The 25222-nt window shown below is 48.8% G+C and overlaps 1 long non-coding RNA gene across 1 annotated transcript in view; it reads right to left on the bottom strand.

Moving 5' to 3' along the window:
* Positions 1–10007: 10007 nt before the first annotated feature.
* The window catches only part of 2610035D17Rik (RIKEN cDNA 2610035D17 gene), a 157933-nt gene continuing 142718 nt past the window's right edge, over positions 10008–25222 (bottom strand). Inside the window, exon 3 of the long non-coding RNA NR_015556.2 lies at positions 10008–11262. This is a non-coding gene — a long non-coding RNA (RIKEN cDNA 2610035D17 gene). The remainder of the gene's footprint in view (positions 11263–25222) is intronic.

Raw genomic sequence — 25222 nt, forward strand, 5'->3', positions numbered from 1 at the left:
GGAGAAAGCCTGGAAGGTCTCTGCCTGCTTGCTACCCCCAGAGGGAAACGCCATGGAAAAGAGCTTTGAGTATTCAGCCTGTGTGCCTAAGACTGCATTTATAAGACACGGTAAGGATAGATTTAAGGAGATCTTGATACTCAGTAGGAAATCTTGAGGGCACTGGAAGCCACAGGAGATGAAGGGCTGAGTCTGGCTACTGAGGTCAATGTCCACAGTCCTGACATCATAGACAAAGCCACAGAGCCAAGAACCCACTGCGCCGGGCAACCACGTGATGCACGACAGATTTCTGTGCATCTGAAATAACTTCTTCCCATTTAGACTCAAGGGACCCATGTGATTTCTCACTCCAATTACATATTGGGAATCTCCAATCCAAAATTACAAAGCCCCAAATGCCCACCTCCCCGTGCCGAATCTGAAACCTTTTGAGCCTTGATAAAACACCACAGGTGGAAAACTCTACACTGCACCCCAGGTTGTGTGTTCTACTCAAAACACACGTTCAGAAACTACCATACAAGGTCACCTTCAGGTTGGATGCGTCAGCTAGATTTGAAATCAGTGAATTCTAAGTTTAGACTGGGACCGATCTCCAAGACACCTTGGTTTTGGATGTGTATATTTCAAAATCCAAAGATTCCGAAATTTCAAACAGTTCTTTAAATTTTTTTTTACCATTTATTTATTGACTTATTTATTGTGTGTATGTCTGCATGTATGCATGACATAACATGCATGTGAAGGTGAGGGGACAGTTGGTAGGAGTTGGGTCTCTACTCACTTCGTGGATTACAGGGATTGACCTCTGGTCATCGGGTGTAGTGGTGAGTGGGTACCTTTCCTCACTGGGCCAGTGCCTCCACACACACTTCTTAGGTTAGTCAGACTTTGTGATAAATAATGGGAATACAATCTAAAGAGGAGCTGATCTACTTTGGCTGATGGTTTCAGACAGTTCAGGGCACATTTGCTTGGTGCCATGGATCAGCCCAAAATGCCGTGGTGGTGGGAACAAGACGCAGTAGTGTTTCTTCACAGAAGAGGAGAGTGAAGAACAGGAGATTCGGGAAGTGAACCGAGAAATGTAGCAAGAGCCGGTCACCTGCATCCCTTAACTAGATCCCCGCCTCTTACTTTTATAACCTCTCAGTAATGTCTCAAGTATGAGTCCATCAAAGGACCGAGCCATTGATTAGATGTAATCATCTCTGGAAGGACCATAACAGACACACCCAGAGGTGCGCTTCATACACTATCTACTAGATCCGTCTCCATCCAGTGACGTTAACGATTAAGATTAGTCATCACACTTGGTATCCGAGTCGTGCTTGATAGAGGACACCCACCCTGGATTAACAAAGCTAAGATGCCGTGTTGAAAGAGTGCTGTTGTTCTGAGTTCTGTTCCAAGGTCCAAAACTCAGCCCTTGGAACTTCTAGACCACTCTTAGAAGCAGGGCAGAGAAGGAAATGGGATCCAGGGACATGAGTCAGATGCTCAAGTGAATGAGTGAAGCCATGCAAGCATGAAGACCTGAGTTCCAGCCCCAGTGCCCACAGACAAAGCCACACATAGAGAGACACACTTGGAATCCCAGCCCTGAGGAGGCAGAGACAGATGGGCCACTTGGTCTTGCCAAATTGGTGTGTTCCAGGTTCTGTGAGAAACCCTGCTTACTAAAAAAATAAATATTTGAAAGGTGGACAGCTCCTATAAACAACACTGACTTCCACATACATGCTCACAGGTACATCAGCACCTGCATACACACACACACACACACACACACACACCAAGGCACAGGAAGACATAATGAATCCCATGAGGTCACTGCTGAAGGCTCTTCTCTGCCCTACTCTCCTTTACACCTTTGAAGCTCTATAAACCACCCTGTGACAATGGAATATTCAAGAATTCACGGGGCTGAGAGGCCACCAGGATGTGAGTAGTAAGAGACCTTGCAGTTATCACAGTGGACCTTTGGGGGGGGTGCGTGTCAGACACTGCTGGTGTTCTCCGGCATTTGTAGGACAGAGTTGAACATTTGTTGGTTCTCCTGTATCCAAGTGGAGCATCCTGACCAACTCCTGCCAATGCAATGTGAACAGAAGAGAAGGGTGATCCTTCTGGGCTACAGAGTGACCCACTAGCCTATTCTTGCATAGTTCTCTGGCACAAGAGGAAGCACTGGAATGAGAACTGGGACCTGCTTAGTAATAACTGAGTCTGGATCCCAACATTCCTGCAAAGAACTTTCTCTGTCTCCACTGCTGCCAACACAAATTCAACTGGAGCACAGATAAGAGAACCTTAGGTAGAAACTGAGACTAAACAGCATTTGTTACAGAAGCCAGCAATCACTAATAGACCATGGTGGCTAAGATACAGAGGAATCTTCTCTAGGCCAGGGACAGGAGCCTAATGTGGTGTTCTCTGACAAGTCGGTGGCTTTCGGTCTTAGCTTCCTTTCCTATAAGAACAACAGCTCTCAATATGTTCTCATCACAAAATTAACATGAAAGACTGGGGCATGCTTCAGTGGGTAAAGTGCTTGCTCAGCAAACAGCGCCTGAGTTTGGATGGCCAGAGCCCACTTAAAAGCCAAGCATTGTTGTGCACACCTAAAATCCAAGCACTGGGGGACAGGGACAAGTGGGTCTCTGGAGCTTGCTGATCAGCTCTTCTAGCCAAAATGGTAAGAGACCCTATCTCAAGATGATGATGTCACAGAAAAGCTACTGTTGAGGAAGGCATCCCAGTGTCAAACCCTGCCTTCTACAGGAACCTATATAGGTGAGCAAACACACACGCACACGCACATGCACACGGGGGGGGAGGGGGGAGGAAGAGTTTCTCAAGTGACACATAAATGTTTCACTCAGAGCTCCAAGACTGTCAAGTTCTAGACTTCATTTTCTTCTGAGCGACCTCATTTTTTTCTGGCTGAATATCATAGCATATCATTTCTTTCTTCTCTGAAGTGACCTTGGGTGACTGGTTTAAAGGTGACATCATCTCTGCCCAGTCTCTTGCCATGTTTGTAAGAGGTCCGAAGGGGTGAACTTTGGAGATTCTCTTCCCATAAAGAAGCGAACCATCTGTTGCCTTTGTCTCTTCTCCCCTCTGTTGTGCCTACCTTCTCAAGGGAGAGGTGGGACAGCAAGCATCAGAGAAATTTTCTCTCTGGTACTTCTAACTCTTGAGTGGCATCTCTCTACTGGTCTTTGGTCCCAGAGGCATGTCCTGAAGTCTATGTGCAACACCCCTGAAAATGGTCCAATGAACAATACAAGTTCTCTGCCTGCAGCCTACTAAGAGTACATGCTAGAGTTGAGAGTAAAGGACAGCTGCCTAGATTCTCTGGGAATACTGAGAAGGAGTTCCTTTGGCAAACATGACTGATTTTCACATGTGTAAGCTTGCTCAGCCTCATTATACAGAAGACCCTAAGAGCAGGAAGCACTTAGATGTGATTGTTGTTGTTATTGTTATTTTGTTTTTCTGTTTCTCCCCACTAGACCACATCAAACTCTAGAATTGTGGCTTAAATCTTATTTGTATATATGGTGCACGAGTGCGTGTGTATGTGTGTGTGTATGGTGTGCGCACATGTATGTGAGATTTTATGTATGTTGTGGCCAGGGCATCTTCCTCAATTTTTTCTGCTTAGTTTTTGTGACAGGGCCTCTCACGGAACCTTGAGCTTACCAGTTCAGGTCGACTGGCTTGGCTAGGCAGCCACAGGGACCCTCCCATCTCAGTCTCCCCAGCACTGGCAGGGTCCCCATGACTGTGTGATAAACACCTCACCCAAGGGACCCTATCCCTGGCCTCTTGATCTAAATCTTTGAATTTACATCCACCTTAAACACGAGCCTAGCTTTGCAGATAGGCTGGCAAACCCCAGCCACATTGAACTTTCTTCACGGAAACCAAATAGTCAAGCTCACATATTTTCTCTGTTGTTCTGATAACACTTTATTGATTGTTCAGAAGGCAAACAAAGAACAGGCAGATGTGGCACTCCATGCGGTGACAGACTGCAAACAGGGAAAGTCAACTCCACATCTTGTTTGTTCATTTGCCAGGTCAGTGGCCCTCCTGCTGAGTCCCAGCACCCACCTGTAAGGCTGGGACGAGGCAATGGACTCCTATGAGCCTGTCTTCCAGTGACCAGAGAGAGGCTGTGCAGGGCCCATCAGAGCACCTGTGTGAAAGCCAAGCATCATTAGGCGATTTGCAGTCAACTTTCAACCAATGAAGAATAACTGGGTTCTTGTTCTAACAGAGGAGGTAGGAGGAGACAGAAGAAAACACTCGGAATAATTCAACCTAAATATAGTTGAGACATTAATGTATGGTCACAGGAGGAGGGACTTGTGTCTATGTGTGTGTGTGTGTGTGTATATATATATATATGTGTGTGTGTGTGTGTGTGTGTACATATATATAGGTGTGTGTGCATATATATATGTGTGTGTGTGTATATATATATATATATATATATATATATATATATATATATATACACATGTTGCAACATGCCTCAGAAAATATATGAGGGGGCTGTCCCAACTGATTCAGAGGGAAGGAGAAATCAAGGAAGGCTTCCCAGAAAAGGGAGCATTTCAGACAAGCCTTGATGAACCAGTAGGGTTTCCCTGGTACTTACCATCTATCCTTCAAAACAAGACTTCTCCTTGAAGATGGGCAAAGGGTTTGAAATCTCATGGGAGGCTGCAGTTTGAAACTGGAACACCCCCTACCACCACCACCGAAGGCTTATGTGTTAAAGGCTGGGTTCCCCAGGAAGTCTTCATGCAACCGGGGAAAGGCTCTTAGGGAGACCGTGGGACTCAGGAACCCTCTTTCTCTATCCAGCCATGAAATGGGTGGATTTGCTCTGCTGCTTGCCCCACTCACGTTTGTCCCCAAGTAATGGCTCTGACCGGAATCTCCAAAACCGCAAGCCAAAACAAACCTTTTCTCTTTAAACGCTGATTATCTCTGGTGTTTGCTAAAGCTATGGAAAGCTAACACGCCCCATTCAATAAAAGCTCATTACTGGAATACGAGAGCAGCTTTCGTCATGAAGCTGTTCCAGAACATTCCCAACTGTGGGCTGTGGGAGCGATAGGTGGAGGACTGTAAATGCCTGGGGCTGAGAAATAAGACGTACTTTCCTGGACAGCCTCCTGGGGCAGACCTGGATAGCAGCACTGAGGGTCTGATGTAGAGTGGTGCACCCTGAAGTACTGCCCCCCACAGGAGACCAGAGCACCCCACAGCTGCAGGGCCTTACAGTGGAGGGGGTCTTCACATTCCACTGGTTCTTGGGAGTTAGGTAGACTGTTGCTGCCCTCTGTTCTGATAGTCTTAAGTCCTGTGGAACCCACCCCCGATACACACACACCTTAAGTCGTACCTCTCTCAACATGTCTGCTGAAGCCACCTGCCCCGCGAGAGTAAGCAGGCGCCATACCCTGGGGCAGCAGTGGAGGCTATGATTTAGAATAACTGTGGTCCGGTCTCTCTAACATTTGCCGCTGTATTCATTCTAAGTTTAATGAGGGACAAATGCCTTGCCCATCAGCACTCTGAAGTCCAGGCCAGAAGACAGACGCAGAGTCCATAAGGCGACCTAGTGAGCTCGCTTCCCAGGACCAGCACAATTGCAGGCAGCTCAACCCTAGTCCAGCCAGAGCCCTTGGCACAGAGAATTCTACGATCAGGGCAGAGTCTCCCACCTCCAGTTTCTAGGAAGGATAGGGGATAGAAAGGACAGGTGAAGGAGGCAGAAAAGAGGGAGACAGAAAGCAATGGGACGGTGTACCCTCCAGAGAATGTTCAGTGTCTTATAACAACTAATTATATTGCAAATTAGGGTTTCGTTGTAATCTACTTTATTAATAAAAAAGGCCAAAGGGGTGTACTGATTGGTAAGCCAAGGTCTTTTGATCTGTAATTTCTTCTTCAAAACTGCTGCATCTGGTACAGCAGACGGGAAAAGTGTTGGTTATGTTTCCTCTGGGGCCTGGGAGGATGCAAATCCCCTACAACAGTTTACCAGCTGCGTGTGAAACAGAAGCAGGTACCGTGGATGACACCAGGGACTGCCATCACTTGGAACATGGATTGTCCCAACAACACTTGGAAATGATTGTTAACATCACAGGCATGACACCAAACACTATAGAGATGCTTAGTAGCTGTGCTGGCTTTATGTAATAAGGGAAGCATTTGTAACTTTAAAAAAAAATTAAAGACAAAAAACCCTAATCAGAACTTAATAACTTGGAGTGTATCAGCTCCTGGCAGCACACAGCCAAAAGGCAGGACCCAGGATGGGTCAACTTCAACTCAGGATGGGTCAACTTCAGACTTAATATTTACCCTTCATTAAGCAAACTAATAAATCCTCTATGGATTTAACCATGCGGAGTTCCCCATTTTTATTTATTGGTCAAAATGGCATGCAGAGTCTCTCCCACCCCTTGCCTTAACAGTCACCCAGGGGTAAGTGGCCCAGGCATTCCTGTCACCGGCTGTATGTCTATTTGCTTATTCCTTCAACAAACTCATGCTCAGTGCAACTGACAACATGTGCAAACATCTTTGAAGTATTCTTCGGTAATGGACATCCCCGGGATGGGACAGCCCTGAATCCTGCTTGTATTGCTAAAGGGACAATGGGCTAACCTAGCAGGAAATGCTTAGACACCAGTCAGGGTGAGCGAGCAGGGCAACAAACCTGATACGCAATCAACTTCTTTACTCTCCTGATCTGTTGTGCAGGAGAAAGCTGAGCTCAAAGGCAGGGAGGGATGACTGGCATGCGATCTTAGGCTAGTGGAAGCAAAGGACCAGAGCTGAGGTCTCCAGACCACCCTAGAACTCGCCACAAGTACAGGGCTCTTGGGGGCTTGGCACTACTTCCCACAAGCCTAGCTTTATGAATCTTATCCACAGTCAGTGGTCATTTCCAAAGTCTCCCTTTGATCTTCAAACTGCAGTCTCCTGAACAGGAGGCCAGACTTCACTGTAGAGAACGTCTTCTCAACTCTTTACAAGTCTACACTCATATCTCTATAGAAAGGTTGCCAGGGCCATTTGAGGACTGGAGTGTTGCTATGTGACAGAATCGAGTCCCCAAACCCCATAAGATACCAGGGATGTGGAGTGAAATCTAGTCCTGATCATGAAAACAGAGGTTGGTTGGAAAGCAGTCAGCAGGTGGATCAGGTGATTTCCATCATCCCGTGGGCATGACCTAATGGCTCTTCCACTATGGAAAATCCAGCAGATGTTTAAGACATCAACTCCCAGAAAACAGATGGCTTCAAATAAGACAGCACTCTGGATGTCATCGAGAGATGGTCTTAGGCAGCTGTGCCCAGCCTTGCCATGTTAAAAGCAAGGAGCTAAAATGACAGGCTTGCTGACATCAAAATCTCACTTCTCCTGTTCCCCTGCCCCATGATGTTTTTTTAAAACTAGCATACACATACCACTAGGATCCAGACATAAAAGACTTATTACCGAGAAGGCAAAATACATGGGCCCCAAATCTCTCTTTGGGGAACTAGACAATCCTGGCCACAGGTAACAGCCTCTGAGTTGCTCTTCTCTTCAGTGTGTAGACTGTTCAGCCTTCCTTCATAACTCCCTCTTGACCAAAGGCTGCCTCCCCAGGTCTAGATGCTCATCTGGTCCCGATATCTGAAAGGAGATTCCTTTGTGAGTTGGGTTGATCCAGAAAATGGCAAAACTACCTAAGCTGATGGGGGTCATCTAAACTAAGAGCAATGTGGCTGAGAAATGGGAGACAGCAGACTTTGTCTTAGTAGAAAAGCTTCTCCTAGGGCCAAAGAATGACTATGGGGTACACATGAAGGGAGGCAGCTGAAACACGTCCATCTTTGAGTGAATGTTGTGTGTGTGTGTGTGTGTGTGTATGAGAGAGAGAGAGAGAGAGAGAGAGAGAGAGAGAGAGAGAGAGAGAGAGAGTTCTCAAGAGGGCACACACCTGTGCAAGCAGAGACCCAAAAATCTACCTCAAGTGTTATTCCTCAAGAGTTACCCATCTTGATTTTTTTAAAAGTCTCATTTTACTTTTATGTATGCATCTGTGTGTATGTGTGCATCTACACATACATGTGTTTGTGTCCATACTTGTATGTGTCCATGGGTTCCTGTAGAGGTCAGAAAAGGGTGTGAGACCCCCTTGGAGCTGAAGTTAAAGCCAGCTGTGAGATGCCCGATGTAGGTGCTGGGAATTGAACTCTGGTTCCTTGCAAGAGCACCAAGCACTCTTAACTACTGAGCTCTTTCTTCAGCCCCTTTAGTTTTCAGGAAAAGATCTCTCATTAGCCTGGCACTTGCCGAGTAGGCCAGGCTGGCTGAGCAGTGAACCCCCAGGATCTGTCTCCCCAAGCACTGGGTTTATAAATGTATACCACCACACACTGGTCCAGAAGCACTTTCTTGATGGAGCCAACTCCTCAATCCCATGTTCATCTTTTCAAAGACAGCATCCAAAGAAAAGGATGCAGGCTAGCATTTTCCCCAGTGCATGGGGGTTCTCGAGAATGACGCCCAAATCCCTGGATTCCTGGATGCTCATCGCTACCCTAGTGTATAATTACCTCCCTGTGGCTGTGCAACTCAAGATGAGCAAGCAGGATTAGCAGGAGGCCCCTGCTCCAGCATGATGGACCCTCACGCCTAGCTTTCAGCAGAAAGACGGACGGGGTGTGGGGGAGGGCTGAGTCCCCTGACAGGCAGCAACAACTGCAGATGCCAGGTGATCCTGAAAACTTGGCTTCCCTAAGCTTCACAGGAACCTGTAATTTACCTTTCAATTGTTCTTACCTGTCATGAGCACAATTGGATTGGCATAACTCCTCCCTTCCCCACCCCCCTAAAGTCCCACCCACTCCCTGACGCCAGCCAGATCGAGCCAGTGACTGAGAAGGTAGGAGTGAGCTGGGAGGTCCAACTCAGCACTCTCTGGGTGGAACCCAAAGGTTATCAGGCAGGACTTTAGAGAGCAAGTACACACTTATCCCCAGTCGACATGCCCTTGATATTTTAAATAAATGCTACAGTTCAAAGGACTTCCAGGAAGTCTCCTAGCCAAGTCCCTCGCTTTCCAGACATTGTCCCTACGATTTCAGCTCTTTGTCTCTGTCTAGCAAAGATGTAAATTTTTGATCTTCGTTTATTCTGCAGAGCACTTGTTTGCACAGGTGCTGCACACACACACACAGACACACAGGAGCAAACTTGAGTATAGTGCAGTGCATCCTGTACTATCCTGGTGGCTGTGGGCTGGCTTCTTCAAGGGCAATTTCATTTTTAATAAGAGGTAAGTGTCACTTATATAGGGCTGTCTTAGAGCAACCTCTGGTCATTTGAATTTCTGCCATGCCCATTGTTCACAACACTCCTCAGAAGGGCACAGTCTCAACTGACCCATCATGCCTAAGATTGTTTTCAACAAGACAACCCTACCATCTTACAAATGGTCAGGATGGGGTAGCTGATCCTATCTGTAGACTGTCCTGTGGCCGATGAGAGACCAGACACACAGCTCGGAATGGGGAATGGCCAACCTATCTGGAAGCTTCCTCTTGCTGCAGCAGGAAGAGATATGGCCACTGGTTCGCTTACCAGAATGACAAATTATGATGGTTTTCTCGAGTCTGCCTGAGATTTAGTTCCCACAATCTTTTGTCCCAAGAAATCCCTTGTCCTAAGCAGGGTGGGATGACTTGGTCTCCCCAGCTCCACAGAGAGTGGAATGTAGGAGTTAGGAACACTATTTCCTACTGCACAAGGGCCTGCTAGTCTGGATGCTACTGTCCCTGGCATCTCTGTGACTGCTGAGTGTGTGCTCTAAGTCTGGGACACCACAGCCGACTACCTGGGCAGCCCCTCTAACCATTCCTACCGTCTTCTCCACTATCACTTTAGAAAAGACAACATTTACAGAGGAATTTATATAAAGGAATTTATACAATGCAGAGGCTGCTTAGGGAAGGAGGAGGTGGGAGAAGGAGGGAGGAAGAGGAAGTCTGCAAGCCTTCTTAAGATCTCAGCAACATTAAGCATCCTCAAGAGGTCTTCTCTATTCCACCATGGAGAATCAAAGAGGCCAAGGTCAATGCTCCACTTTAAAGTCACTGAAGAGCCATACAAACACACCAGATAGAGCACAAGGAAGCTGGGATTGTTTTATATAAACAAACTGTCCATCCATTTTGCAAATAAAACAGCTCAAACATCTTTGAGTGTAGTCGAAAAGGGGGAATCAAGGCATGATTAGGAAGGATTTCCAACTGTACACGTGGGGTCATAGAGGAAAGGACCAGACAAGGCTCCAGCTCCCATCGGATGGGTGTGTCATCAGCATACAGTAGAGGAAAGAGGTCCTCAGGAGGCACGACCAACAGAGCTCAGACATGAAGCCCTTGGATAAGCTGATCTCCGATTGCAACCTCCGAAGAGTGTCTTCAAAGTTCCTTGCATTTGTGTCACAGAAGAGGGAATGAAAAGTGGGTTCCTCTCTGCCTATCCAGACATACGCCTGCGTGTGATCCAGTGCCGGCCCTCCTCAGCCCCCCTGCTCAGGCTGCTCCTCTTGCTCTGACCTCCAAAGAGCCCCTGGGACCATCCAGGCAGATCATGTATCACTCTGGAGTCTTGTGCTGCTTCCAGGCCGGGTGCCACGCACCGAGTCTGACCCCTCTTTCCAAGGAACAGAAATAAGAATCAAGATCCCATTCAACCCAAGTGTGGTTAACTATTCACCCTGTATCCGGCTCAAGGATGATAGAGCAAACAAGAAGAATCTCTGGGTCCAGAGGCGAGTGGGCACAGGAGGCGGGGTCAGACAGGGAAGGGTGCGGTAACTGGACAGGGACAGAGTGAGGAAGAGTGTCCTGGGTAGTGGCAGTACCCAGGACATGTTTGCCACCAGACAGTAGATGAGCTGAGCTGGTAAGCCTTCCCCAGGCCCAGAGACGTATGTCTTTGTTCATTCAAGTCAAAACAGACTATTCCTTCCCAAATGCCGGCACAGTCTAGAAGTGTTTATATTCTCCAACATAATGTTCCGCAATTGAATCCAGGGCTCTAGTGTCTCAAGAGGCAGCCAGATCTCAGGCAGATCCTGAAGGGAGGGCCAGGGTCATGTTCTCCATGGTTCCACAGTTCCTGATAAGTAGCATGGATAAGCAGGTCAGTCTCCTCGGCCTGTGGACCAAAAGACAGCAAGTGTTAGACGGTGGCATGCTCTCCTTTCGCAACAGTGCACTCTTCCTACTTTATTCCCCAGGATTCTGGTTAGTACTGCCTGAACACAGGGCATAGAATTGTAGTCAAGGAGCTGGAGAAAGAGAGGCTTACACCTGGCTCTGGGGAACTCCTTGCACACTGGATCATCCCCAAGAAGCCTGATACACACACACACACACACACACACACACACACACACACACACACACCACAGGCACATACACATACATACACACACGTCCATGGCCCCAGAACCACAGGGTCTAGTTCTCTATAAAATGGCCACAGCAGCCCCCATGCACCCAGACTGTGGATAACTGACTCAGAATGGATAGGGGTCCCTCAGGGGATGGCACAGAACACCTCCCAGTCTGAGGGCAAACAGATGAGGGCAGATTCACCCTCCTTGAAGAGACTTCCCACTTGTCACCATCCACACTGCTGAGCAGAAAGTCAGAGTCCCCAAGGGGAGTGCCCCACTTCAGTGCTGACTTTGCGGGGCCACTGGAGGCGGTGTAGGCCCATGAAGGGGACTGCTATACAGGTCTCAGACTCAGCACGCATCATCAACCCAAGATGAGAACTGTGGGCAGGCCATCCATAAGCGCCCTGAGGAAAGAGATGCTTGATCCAAACATAAACCAGTCAGATAAGCACCGTCCTTGTAGGCCATGGCAGGGGTCTACAGGGGTCTCATGATCAAGGCCTCCTTGGACAAGCAAAAGCCAGGACATCAGTAACCGACAGAGTGTCCAGGGAGTTTGGATCCTAGAAGCTCAGCCTTCCAGAAAGGTCTTCTAGGCAGGGTGCAGCATCCACCATGATGCCCAGGGATAAGTGGGATGAAGGGGTGACAGCCTGGGAAAAATGCCTGATGAGGTTTCCTTGTAGGAGAGCTGGGGATGGGGACAGTCTCAACCGCAGAATCACAAATAAAATAAATAAATAAATAGAGTCCTGCAGGTGACCCCAAATCAAGTAGTACATTTCATCTGGGACAGGCCAGTCCCTCCCCACACACCTTTTATTTGGACACAAAACCACACCAAATAAACCCAAAATTCTCCATGCTCCCTCGTTCCTTCTCTCCTTCCGTACCAGCCTTGGGGCTGTTTCCTAGAGCCTCACAAGCCTTTTCCCCTGGGAGACAGGCCACGCAGCTGGCAAATTAATTGGCAGTGACAGGGCTTCCTTCCGGTTGCTCGGCAACGACGTGCAACTGACAGCAACGGTGCAGAGGGACTGCCATGAGGAATTTACAAAACAAAATCCGAAGCAAAACACACAGGGCCCCAGACTATCACCCTCAAAGGGCAGAACTAGACAAGGGGAGGGGGTGAGGCAAGGGGTGGGGAGGAAGTGGGGCTAGAGCATGAGAAAGTTCTCCATCCCCCCCTTATGCCCCCCCCTTATCCCCTCACCAAACTGTTCCTACAGCCTTTACCTCTGCCAGGCCAGAGAGAGAGAGAGAGAGAGAGAAAGGGGTGTGGGGACTTAGAAGCCTCGGTACTGAGAGGTGACTGGGAAGGTTGATGAAGCTCGCTGTGCAGAAAACAACAGTATCTGCAGGGAACGAACGCTTCTCCCCGTGCCGTGGGTCTACTGGCAAAGCCGCTCTACCCAGGCGGAAGTCTTCACGTCTAAGGCCCTCTCCCCTGGCCCTTTACACTGGACTGTCTTTCTATCTGTTCTATGACAAGAGTAGACAAGCCACACACCACATGGCCTTGGCCCTCATCTCTGATTTGGTGTCAGGTTTTGAGACAGGATCTCGCACTCTGAAGTGGGAGCCATAGACTAGCCTTGGACTTCAGGCAATCTTCCTGTCTCTGCCTCCTGAGTCCTGCGATTACTAGCACCAGTTGCCAGGCCTGGCTTCTGGTCTCTTTTAGAACTTCCATGCATAAAGCAGAGTACATATCCAGTCTATGTACAGGTTGAAGCGTTCAGTGGAAAGGAAAAAACAAGGAAGACATTGAAAGGTGCTCTCCCTCTGGTCCCTGTAACCTTGCATGGCAAAAAGAGCTGGTGGGCATGGTGATGTCAACAGTCTGAGACAGGAGACGGACCTGGATAATCAGGTTCAGCCCTCGGCACCATCACCTATGGTCACAAACAGAGGCAGGGGATGGGACGCAGGGAAGAGAGGTGTGAGACTGGAGGGGAGCACTTGGCTGACTCAGCTCGGCCGTCCTGAGGACTGAACAGAGAAGGCAGTGGATTCTCCCTGGAGTTCCAGAAGGAATCAGTACTGTAGATACCTTCGCTTCAGGGCACTATAACTGGCCTCAGATTGCACCGTGTCTGCCCATACTTCCACAGAGACATGTTTAACCATACAGTCATGGACCCTGGAGCTTCAGATACTCCAGGCAAGCATCACACCACTGGGCCAACCTCCCTCCAGACCCACAAACATCATCCCCAAAGATTTTTCCAAGAGGGCACCAGAGTGAGGATACAGGTAACAGGAAAGGTGAATTTATTCCTAGCAGCAGGGCAGGATTTAGCCTTAGAACGTACTAGCCGGTATCGGGAGGCTCAGTAAGAAAAAGGCAGGCCTCTGAGAGTAACAGAGGCAGGCTGAGCTATGAAGCTGCAGGCTGTTAAATGACAGCATTTGCTAGCAGGGACTTGGCCAGGTGGCCTAATCTCTGGGGGTTGGGGGGGGGGAAGCCTTAGTTTTGTCATTTGCAAAATAAAGATAATATCATCTGCCTTACAAAGCTCTCAGGATTAAATGAGATAATACACAGAAACCACCTGGAGAATGGCAGATGCCGAAGGAAGGAGCGGTGATACGTAGGAAAGTTTCAGCTTTCAGACTTGAGTCAGAGCCGCTGCTTCTTGCCATCCTCAGTAACCTATCCTATCCTTTCTAGTTGTTGATAGAACTCTGACTTATTTGTTTGTTTGTCTTGCTGGTGTGGTGGAGTTTGGACTACTGTGCAGCAAGGCGTAGCTATGTAAGAGCTGGCCAATGAGAGGCAAGCAAAACTCTTGGGGGGGGCACTTCAGGGCAGGCTGCTCTAGAGGAGCTTGAAACCAATCTATCTTTACTTCGCTCTGTTTTAATAAGGACATGAAGGCTGGTGCTCTAGCAGCCATAGTGGTATCCTGGAGACACTCCTGTCCTGTGATAGTTAAAAAAGGAAACAGGATGGAGGTGGGGCTGGATCCTGGCCACTCCAGTGATGCTTGATCGGCAGGAATAGTTTCCCTCATGATTTCCGTTATGTAAGAGGCAAACACTCCTCTCTTAATGCTCTGTTGTAGCATTTTCTAATAATCACGATAATGGATTTCTTGATCCATAGACCTGGGCCGACAGCTTCATAATCACACGGGAACTGGTTAGAAATGCAATTCCTACAGCTCCATCCCCCTAGAGTGTAGGGATGCAACCCAGGACTTTGCATCAGTGGGCACAAGGCATCTTCGCCACGTTCTAGACTAAGCCACACCACGGTCCTTGCAGTGCACATTTTAATGGGCCCTCCAGTGATCCGATGTGTTCTCCAGTGTGAAAACCATGGTCTACCAGTGATAGACTTCACTCTCCTATGCACTGTGGCATTCTGTGGTGTCCCTGGCCTCTATACATAAGCACCCTCATCCCAGAGGGGTGAGAAGTGTCTCAGATGCTGCCATGTGAATCCAACAGAGGGTGGGGACAGTAGCATTGCTTACAGCTGACAGATGGCCTGGCTCTTCAGCTTCCTTTTCTTGTCCAGTTATGTGTGTGTGTGTGTGTGTGCGTGTGCGTGTATGTGTGTGCCTGTGTGTGGGTATGTGTGTGCGTGTGTGTGTGTGTGTGTGTGTGTGTGTGTGTGTGTGTGTGTGTGTGTATGACGAGCACATGTAGTGCCATTGAAAGCCAGAAGAGTGCGTTTGATCCCCTGGAGTTGAGGATGGTTGTAAGTTACCCAATGTGTGTGGTGGAAACTTCGCTCAGGACTTCTCTAAGAGTAGCACGTGTTCTTAAACACTGAACCATGTCTCCAACTCCCTTATTAAGGAGGAGAGGTAGAAGGAGGAGGAGGAGGAGGGAGAAGAGGAGGAGGAGGTGAAGGAGCAGGAAGAGGAAGAGGAAGAGGAAGAGGAGGGAAGAAGATAATAACAAACCAAAACACCAAGTCTTTGGCTGGAGCAGCTCATGCTTGAGGAGGTCAGAGGACAACCCCAGCGTCAGGCCAGGCCTTCCTCCTTAGTTGGAGACAGGGTCCCCTGGTTTTTGTCATAGTGTACACCACACTAGCCGACCTACAAGCTTTCGAGGGATTTCCTGTTCCCACCTCCCACTTTGCAGGAGGAATACTGGGATTGCGGATGCATACTTTACAAACCCCTACCCAGCTTTATTGGGCTTGGGAATTAGAACTCAAGTCCTCATGTTTCTGTTGCAAGTGTTCAACCCAGAGAGCCACCTCCCCGACCCTTAGTTGTTCCTTGACCCTAGATGCACATCACAATCTCCTGGGAAGCTTTTCCACCTTCCGATGGCCAGGACCTGCCAAGCCCCATAAGGTCAGTATGGACGAGGGAGGAGCCTGTAGAGTTGAAGCTGCATGGGGCGGAGCCAGCTCGGGCTTTGTTCAGCACCTCAGCAGCTGGCACGGGACCTGGGGAGAACTGCTTCAGGCTGTGTGGAGGTGCTGAGTCTGCTGATGGGGAACACACAGGTGCTCCCAAGACCAAGCTGTACCAGGAGTGAGCTGGCCAGCCTTGGGAGCAGCTCGGGGGCAGGCATCCCCATGGACGGATGGCAAGGAATTCCTGGCAGCTGGGTCAGCCTATTTCCCATTTCCAGTAAGGACACCCTTTTGGTCTCTCACATGAATAATTATGCAAAGCCCCAGCTTCTGTGAATACAGGGTTCTAGGAAGAGCCCCACAGACGAACTTGAACAGAGGCAGAGGGTGAATTCCTTTCCAGTGGCTAGTCTTGAACCTAGGACATGAACCCAAGCAGGCAGAGGAGGAGTTGGACCATGTGTCTATAACTGACTGGAACAAGGGAGAAGTCAAGTGTGAGGGTCGAATAAGTTGGTGTTCTGTTCCCTGGAGAGGAGGGATTCAGTCCAAAGGTGCCAGTGCTTTCTCCTGCAGAGACATCTATGCCATCCATTACTTCATTCCCAACTGTGCTCACAGAATCCTGAGCCAACTTTTTTTTAAAAAAAAATTTAATATACTTTTAATTAAAATGTAATTACATCATTTCCTCTTTGACTTTCCTTCCTCCAACCCTTCCCACGTTCTCTCCACCCTGACTTCCCTCTTTTTTTTTTCAATTATTTTAAACACACACACACACACACACACACAGAGATAGACAGAGAGAGGGAGAGAGACAGAGAGGCAGAGGAGGCCATCTTCATTGTTTGTGTGTATACTGTTTCAGGACTGACCACTTTATAGTGAATAACCAGTTAGGGGGCTTGTCCCTGGGAGAGACTAATTCTCCCTCTCTCAGGGGTCATAAGCTGCCTGTACCCAGGGGTGGGACACTGAGATTTCTCTTATATCTACAGAGAAGTAGTTCTCATTGTGCTTCAAAGCCTCTCCTCTTTCCAGTAAGTGGTGAGGCCATTACAGAAATCCACAGCTGGATGCAGTCGAGAGATCAGCAGGGTCATGGGAAGCCCAGCTCCAAGCACACATCTCAACACAACTACATCTAGGGCTGGGGAACCAGCCTGCAAGAACAGGTGTAAAGAGGCCAGGGAGGTCTGCTGTGGGGTTGTGTCACCTAGCAACAGTGCACAAACAAGACCTGGGCACGGACAACATCAGTGGGCATGTTAACTTGGAAGACCAACCTTTTCTTTTTTTTTTTTTCACTTGGCTCGAATCATGGAGTCCAGGATGTCGAAGGAAGTGTAGGATGCGGAGGAGGGAGGAAGAAGAAAGGAAGGACGCAGAAGAGAAGAGGAAGTGAGGAGAAGAAAGAAAAGGAGAGAGGAGGAAGACAGGGAACGGGAGAGGAAGGAGGAGGAAGAAAGGGAGGAAGAAGAGAGGCAATGTGTGAGAGCTGGGTATGGTGGTGCACACCTTTAATACCAGCACTCAGGAGGCGGAGGCAGGAGGATCGTTGAGTTAAGAATCTAGCCTGGTCTACATCTAGAGTTCCAGGCCAGTCAGGTATACATAGTGAGACCCTGTCTCAAGGAAAAAAAAAAAAGCACAGGAGGGAGGGCGGGGAGAGAGGGAGCAGCAGCTAACATTTTTGCTAGTCTCAAGAGCAGCCACCACATGGAGCAGGACTGGAATGAATGAATGGCTTCCCTGTTTCCTGCCTCTTTATTTCAGCCCCACCTGGTAGCCCAGGTGGGAAGACACGGGACCAGATGTAAACCTATAAAGTCCGTGGGGAAAGCCAAGGAGTCTCTAGGGGACTGCAGAGCAGAGGTCTTGCCTCTGCCTACCCGCTGTCCTTTCCCGAGGGTCCCGCCTTCTACCACGCAGCTCTCTTCCAGCTACCTGGGATAAGGAAGAAGAGACACAGCTGCTCTGGTCTGGCAGAACCAAAGACGCTGGGGATTGGAGTCCAGGCCCCAGCCCAGGCCTATCCCCAGACCCCGGCTGTTCCTAAGAACTTCTAACAGGTGATTCTGTACAACAGGGAACTCTCAGGGTCAAGGACTTAGCCGATACCCAACATTGTCTCGCCATGCCCCTCCTCCATCTTCTTAGTCCATCCAGAATACCTCTCCCATCTGACTAGGATCCCAGCCTCTCCCATCTGACTAGGATGCCGACCTCCCCCATCTGACTAGGATCCCGAGGATCCCTCCTGTCTGTGCAAATGTCCTGACTCCTGCAAACATGTTAATAAAAAATTAAAAAAAAAAATAAGCCTGAGAAAGCTTCCAGATGTGCTGTTTGTATTGTGGTGTTTCTCTGCTCCAGTCTCCAGAGACTGATTCATGAGACACAGCATCCTGAAAGAACATCAGTACACCAGGCTCTTCCTGGGGGAGCAGGAGAGGAGCCCTCGGCCAGGGCCACAGCACAGCCAGTTCACCCGTTAACCCTTCTACTACAGAGGGACACAATCTGCTGCTGGCTGTCCCAACCAGTTTCTTCCATCATTGTGAGGGACACATGTATCTTTGAGGTCATGCCAAAGCCAGCGGAGAAGCAAATCCCAGAGAGCCACAAAGAGTAAGCTCGCAGGGTTTCACTGTGACCGAGCTCCCACCTCACCTCTCCAGTACAGTCCCATCCAGTGTATTTGGGACACAGAGGCGAGGGCAGAGTGATAGGAGAGTAATCCTCGTCTTTAAGACGTGACCTGACCATGTGAAAGGAAATCTTAGGAGCTGAGCCAACCTGAAGAGGAAATGGAATTGGTGGCTTGTCAAAGCCCCTTCTGGGGCTTGTGGCCTCTGGCCTACAGAATGGGTAATTGCCACTGGTCAGGCTTATGCACACACAGCCACCCATGTCCCCTTCCTGACACGAACACACCTGAGGGCCCAGGATTCTTTGCACAAGGTGACGCCTTGCTCCCTTTGATGCTGCCGGATGTGATCCCATTGGGTGAGGAACCAGACCTCAATAAAACCCCGGCATTATCAGAGGCGGCTGGTTTGTGATCGCACCAGCCTGTTATCTCAGGACCGGGTGGGGCTGCTTTGCGGTTCACCGCTGCAAAGCATTAACTTGTAGGTAGATCAAAGAACCTCCCGAACCCGCCAACCTGGGTCCCTTATTGATCCCCCTGTGGACTGTTCCTAAAGATGGACTTTGGAGATAATAAGACCCCACACCCAGACTTTCAGAGTCTCTTCATCTACTATGTCTCTTACTGGGACTGGATCGCTGTGTACTCTGTTTATTCAGGTCTGTCGGCTGTCAGCTGCTAGCTGTAGACAAGCAGGGGCAGCCATGTCATCTTTCTCTTGAGAGTGCCAAGATTATTGTCTGCAGTGAAAAGGTATATGGATGGGTGGATGGATCAATGGATGGATGGGCGCATGGGTGGATGGTGGGTGGAAGGATGGATGGATGGATGAGTGTGGCTAGGTAGGTGATAGATAAGTGGGTGGCTGGGTAAGTGGGTAGATGGTAGGTAGATGAATAGATGGATAAATGGGTGAATGGCCATGTAGTTGGTGGATGGGTCAACAGGTAGGTGGGTAGATGAGTGGACAGATAGATGGGTAGTTGGTTAGGTGATCATGGATGAATAGATGATTGTAAATGGTTCTGTGGGTGGATAGGCAGATAATGGGTAAATGATGAATAGATGAATGCGTAATTATGTCCACAATGGGTGGATAGACAGATGGATGATGGGTGGATGGGTGGGTAGGCAGATGAGATGCACAATGGATGTGTGAATGAACAAACCAGGTTAACAGCAACATAAAGTGGCTATCCTACAAGCACAGAAGGGACTTGGAGCAAGGTCGCTCTGTTTTCCTCCCAGTGAGAAAAATCCTCCAGATGTAGATCTCACTGGAGACCCCTGGGCTTAGCCAAACAGATCTGGATCCATGTCGTGATCTCACCAGAGACCCCTGAGCTTAGTCCATCAGATCTGGATTCAAGTCGTGCGTGGGGCAGTCACTTATGGGTTCAGGATCCTGGACAACTTACGTTAGCTTCTCTTTAACTCATCCCTAAACCAAAGAGACCAGGAGCAGCCACTCCATTAGGACGGTGAGCCCTTCCCTTTCACTTTCTCCCATGGGATATTCTATTTCTTTTTTTTTTTTTTTTTTTTTTTTATGTTTTGAACATGATATGCTTCTAAAATTTTATTTTATTTTTTTTCCATTTTTTATTAGGTATTTAGCTCATTTACATTTCCAATGCTATACCAAAAGTCCCCCTTACCCACCCACCCCCACTCCCCTACCCACCCACTCCCCCCCTTTGGCCCTGGCGTTCCCCTGTACCGGGGCACACAAAGTCTGCGTGTCCAATGGGCCTCTCTTTCCAGTGATGGCCGACTAGGCCATCTTTTGATACATATGCAGCTAGAGTCAAGAGCTCAGGGGTACTGGTTAGTTCATAATGTTGTTCCACCTATAGGGTTGAAGATCCCTTTAGCTCCTTGGATACTTTCTCTAGCTCCTCCATTGGGAGCCCTGTGATCCATCCATTAGCTGACTGTGAGCATCCACTTCTGTGTTTGCTAGGCCCCGGCATAGTCTCACAAGAGACAGCTACATCTGGGTCCTTTCGATAAAATCTTGCTAGTATATGCAATGGTGTCAGCGTTTGGATGCTGATTATGGGGTGGATCCCTGGATATGGCAGTCTCTACATGGTCCATCCTTTCATCTCAGCTCCAAACTTTGTTTCTGTAACTCCTTCCATGGGTGTTTTGTTCCCACTTCTAAGGAGGGGCATAGTGTCCACACTTCAGTCTTCATTTTTCTTGAGTTTCATGTGTTTAGGAAATTGTATCTTATATTGTGGGTATCCTAGGTTTTGGGCTAGTATCCACTTATCAGTGAGTACATATTGTGTGAGTTCCTTTGTGATTGTGTTACCTCACTCAGGATGATGCTCTCCAGGTCCATCCATTTGGCTAGGAATTTCATAAATTCATTCTTTTTAATAGCTGAGTAGTACTCCATTGTGTAGATGTACCACATTTTCTGTATCCATTCCTCTGTTGAGGGGCATCTGGGTTCTTTCCAGTTTCTGGCTATTATAAATAAGGCTGCTATGAACATAGTGGAGCATGTGTCCTTCTTACCAGTTGGGGCTTCTTCTGGATATATGCCCAGGAGAGGTATTGCTGGATCCTCCGGTAGTACTATGTCCAATTTTCTGAGGAACCGCCAGACTGATTTCCAGAGTGGTTGTACAAGCCTGCAATCCCACCAACAATGGAGGAGTGTTCCTCTTTCTCCACATCCTCGCCAGCATCTGCTGTCACCTGAATTTTTGATCTTAGCCATTCTCACTGGTGTGAGGTGGAATCTCAGGGTTGTTTTGATTTGCATTTCCCTGATGATTAAGGATGTTGAACATTTTTTCAGGTGCTTCTCTGCCATTCGGTATTCCTCAGGTGAGAATTCTTTGTTCAGTTCTGAGCCCCATTTTTTAAGGGGGTTATTTGATTTTCTGAGGTCCACCTTCTTGAGTTCTTTATATATGTTGGATATTAGTCCCCTATCTGATTTAGGATAGGTAAAGATCCTTTCCCAGTCTGTTGGTGGTCTTTTTGTCTTATAGACAGTGTCTTTTGCCTTGCAGAAACTTTGGAGTTTCATTAGGTCCCATTTGTCAATTCTCGATCTTACAGCACAAGCCATTGCTGTTCTGTTCAGGGATATTCTATTTCAAAATGAACTCAGATCCTCTCCAAGGAAGGACATGGAGCCCTTTTGCCACAGTCCACTGATTGCTCTCTCTCTCTCTCTCTCTCTCTCTCTCTCTCTCTCTCTGTGTGTGTGTGTGTGTGTGTGTGTGTGTGTGTGTGTGTGTGTGTGTTAGCATTCAGACCATTCTTCGCTGTCCTCCTTCCATGTACCCTTGGTCATTCCCAAAACAGGGAGAACCGGGAGCTGATAAAACTAGGCTTCCTGAGCAGGTTTACTTCGCTGTAAACAGGGACTCAGCTACTGATAAGAAACATCAATCTAAACTGGCTAAGGCTTAACATCAACACTGAACTTGGACTTTACTGACTGTTGAAATGTACAGGTTTTCGTTTGTTTGGGTTTTGTTCTTGTTTTTATTCTTGTTTTTTTTCCTTTCCGCATGCTGGGGACCAAACTGAGGGCTTCTGCATACTAAGTAGACACTCCAGCCCCTAACTCTCTTGCATGATTCCCTTGAGCCTAGCTTCTGTCTCCAGTGCCCCGTCCCCCACTAGAAAACTGCAGCCTTCGAAGCTAGAGTGGGTCAACCCAAACGGAACCGGTACCCACGAGGCTCTGCTGCTCTGTCTGGTTGCAGTCTCACATGGCCTGGTGGCATCTGTGTCACGATGATAAGAGAAGTTGGGCCTCTGCACTCTTTGTTCATGATGGGGCCTAGGCTGTGCAGCTGGGCTCTCAGAGGCAAGGCCAGGCAGAAGTTCACGGAACAGGCCACCCACATTGCACATCAGGGCTGCTGGACTGTCCCCAGGGCCAAAGCCACGCTGGCTCTTAGCCCTGACTCAGAAGACTCCACCATATGGCTTCCCTGGGGATGAAGAGGACAGGAAAGGGAGTGATCCAGGGGCAAGAAACAGCCATGCTACTTCTGGGTGCTTGAGACCGTACTGAGCAGAGGACACCTGGGTGGTTGCCCTTGTCCCCAGCATGCCTGAGTGGAAGAGGAGGGCATAGGATAAACAGAGCGCCAGTCTACAGTGCCATGGCACATGAGATGGGGCTCCCCCACCTGGCTCTTCCATCTCTCCAGCCTCCAGATGTACATCGAGGGCAGAATCTGAACGTCAAACCCCACGATGCTTGGGTGACATCACAACCCTCCAATGAAAGGATCAAACTGGGTTTTCCTGCTCGCGGCCTGACAAAAAATAGAAGGAAACAGAACCTCTCCCTTCCCCTCCCTCTCGTTTGCTCCCCCTCCCCTCCCCTTAAAAGTCCAGGGAGGAAAAGAGGGAGATAAAAAAAACAGCCACAGCTCTGTCTTTTCTGTCTGCTTGGAATTATCTGGGTTCTCCCGACAGCTTTCCCCCCTTCTTGGGTCCCTGTGGGGCAGGACTGTGGTGGGCAAGTTGGGTGAGGCACAAGGGAGGAGGAGAGGTTGCAGAGACACGACTGGCAAGGCTGCCAAGAACAGAGCCCAGATGCCTCGTCTGGAAAGCAACCTTCCCAGGTTGCCTGGCATGCTAGGACTTGTTGGCAAGCAGAGCCCTGGCTGGCAGGAGAGGGTGGATGGACAGGGGAACCAGAATTCAAAGGGGCAGCTGAGGGAGGGGACCGAAGGAGGGAGGCCCAGGAGGGAGGCCCAGGAGGGAGGAGGGGAGGTTTCAGTGAATCACATAAATTAGAGACAGAAAGGATGTCGGCCACCTTCATTTCCTTCCTCTCCTAATAGGAATTATCTCATTAGCCCTGAGCTTCCTAGAGGGGAACTTTAAATGATTCCTGTAATGGGGATTTCAATCTGGGGCGGCCCCCTCGATCAATCTCACTCCTAGGAGAGCTGGGAATGTTCTTAAAGGGACAGCACACACACACACACACACACACACACACACACACACACACACACACACACAAAATAAAGATGTATTTCAAAGAACAGGCTTTACACACCAGGTACCCACCATTCACCCTCCATGCCCACTTGTGGACTTTATAGTGTGGACACAGTCACAGATATGGTGCTAAACTTGACAGGTTCTAGCTACCCCTGCAAAAATGAAGCAAGACAGCAACATCCCAACCCCTGTAAGTGGTACCTTACACAGCAAAGGGATGTGGAAAGCTGAGCTGAGTGAAAGGATTTGAGATATACTGATCCTGGATTATGTGCACAGGCCCCAGACACCATCTTAAGTTCCCTTGAAGGAGGAAAGGCAGAGGGAGATTTGGCTACAGAGAGAAACAGAGTGGCCACAAAAACAGATGGCTGGGTGGTGTAACTACAAGCCACAAAATGCTGGTCATCACTAGATGCTACAAACAGTTCTCCCTCCATCTCCCATGAGAGAGCAGCCCTGTCCTCAACTGGCAATGCAATTTTAGCTTTCAAGGCCCTACTTCCTGAGACCCTTCATCTCCCCCTACCCGACCCTGCTCCCACACAGCACCCACACTGTGCTGAGGAACACAACCCAGGGGCTTCTTCATGCAATACAGAGTCTACCACTGAGCCTCACCCCTAGTCCCAGAGGTCTCATTTCAGACTGCAGGCCTCCCTAATTTTAAGATATGCGTTGTTTGAAACCACCGAGTGTATGTGGGGTTCGTAACATCAGCCCAGGAAATGAATACAGTTAAAATCCTCGCCTCAAGGATTTGTGTTCACCGTCTTATCCCACAGGAGAGAAATGAATACGTGTCAGAAACATCAAAGAACGAGAACGATAGCTCCCTTACCTTCCTACGGTGAAATATTAACCACAAGAATCTTACTAAATGTCTCCTGACAAGAGCCGAACAGAGTAGAGTGGGGCATGGCTTTAACAGAGCTGCTTCTGCCACGGTGTGTCACAAACTTGTCTGAAAGGTGATGCACCAGTTAAGGATGCTTGGTTGGATCCCTCTCTGAGCACAGGGACAGAGATTTAGCAGGTAGATAGGCCAAGGGGAGCCCTGGCATACCTGTGTCTGGCTGGTGGCTTGAAACACCAGGATTTGACAGTCCTCAAAATCAGAAATTCAAAGTCAAGGTCTCAACAGTGCAGGTTCTAGATGCAGGAACTAGGCCGACACCTTTCTTCCTAGTTTCCCGGGTGGTCCCTGACTCTCCCCAGCATCCAGATGTTTATGTCTAGTCTTTGCCTCCACTCTCTGCAACCTGCATCTTTTGCCCTCTTCTCAGGACTGGTCATTGGAGAGGGGAGTCGCCCAAAATTCAGGATGAGCTCATCTCAAGATCCTTAACTCTCTGCATCGGCACAGACTCCATTTCCAAGTAGGATCGTGTCTGAGGTCCAAGGTAGACGTGGGGTTTGAGAATACATTGCTATGCTTTGGGGAGGGGTGGGTGCACGTAGGCGAGAGGTGTGTGAGGTGGTCAGAGAGCAGCTTGCAGGAGCTGCTGTTTCTCTCTGCCCATCGTGTGGGCTCTGGGCACAGAACTCAGGTAAGCAGGCCCGGAGACAAGTGCCTTTACCCACTGAACTATCTGTGAGCCTACACCTTGGAGTCTGCACAGGGCAGTGCTCAAACACTAGAGCTGGCCTAGAACTCCCATCTCCATCCGGCTCCCTAGAGACTTTTCTATTTTCAATGCTGGGGATAGAACCCAGGGCCTTGTGCATGCTG

This window comes from Mus musculus, chromosome 11 (assembly GCF_000001635.26).
Source record: "Mus musculus strain C57BL/6J chromosome 11, GRCm38.p6 C57BL/6J".
NCBI classification, from domain to species: domain Eukaryota; kingdom Metazoa; phylum Chordata; class Mammalia; order Rodentia; family Muridae; genus Mus; species Mus musculus.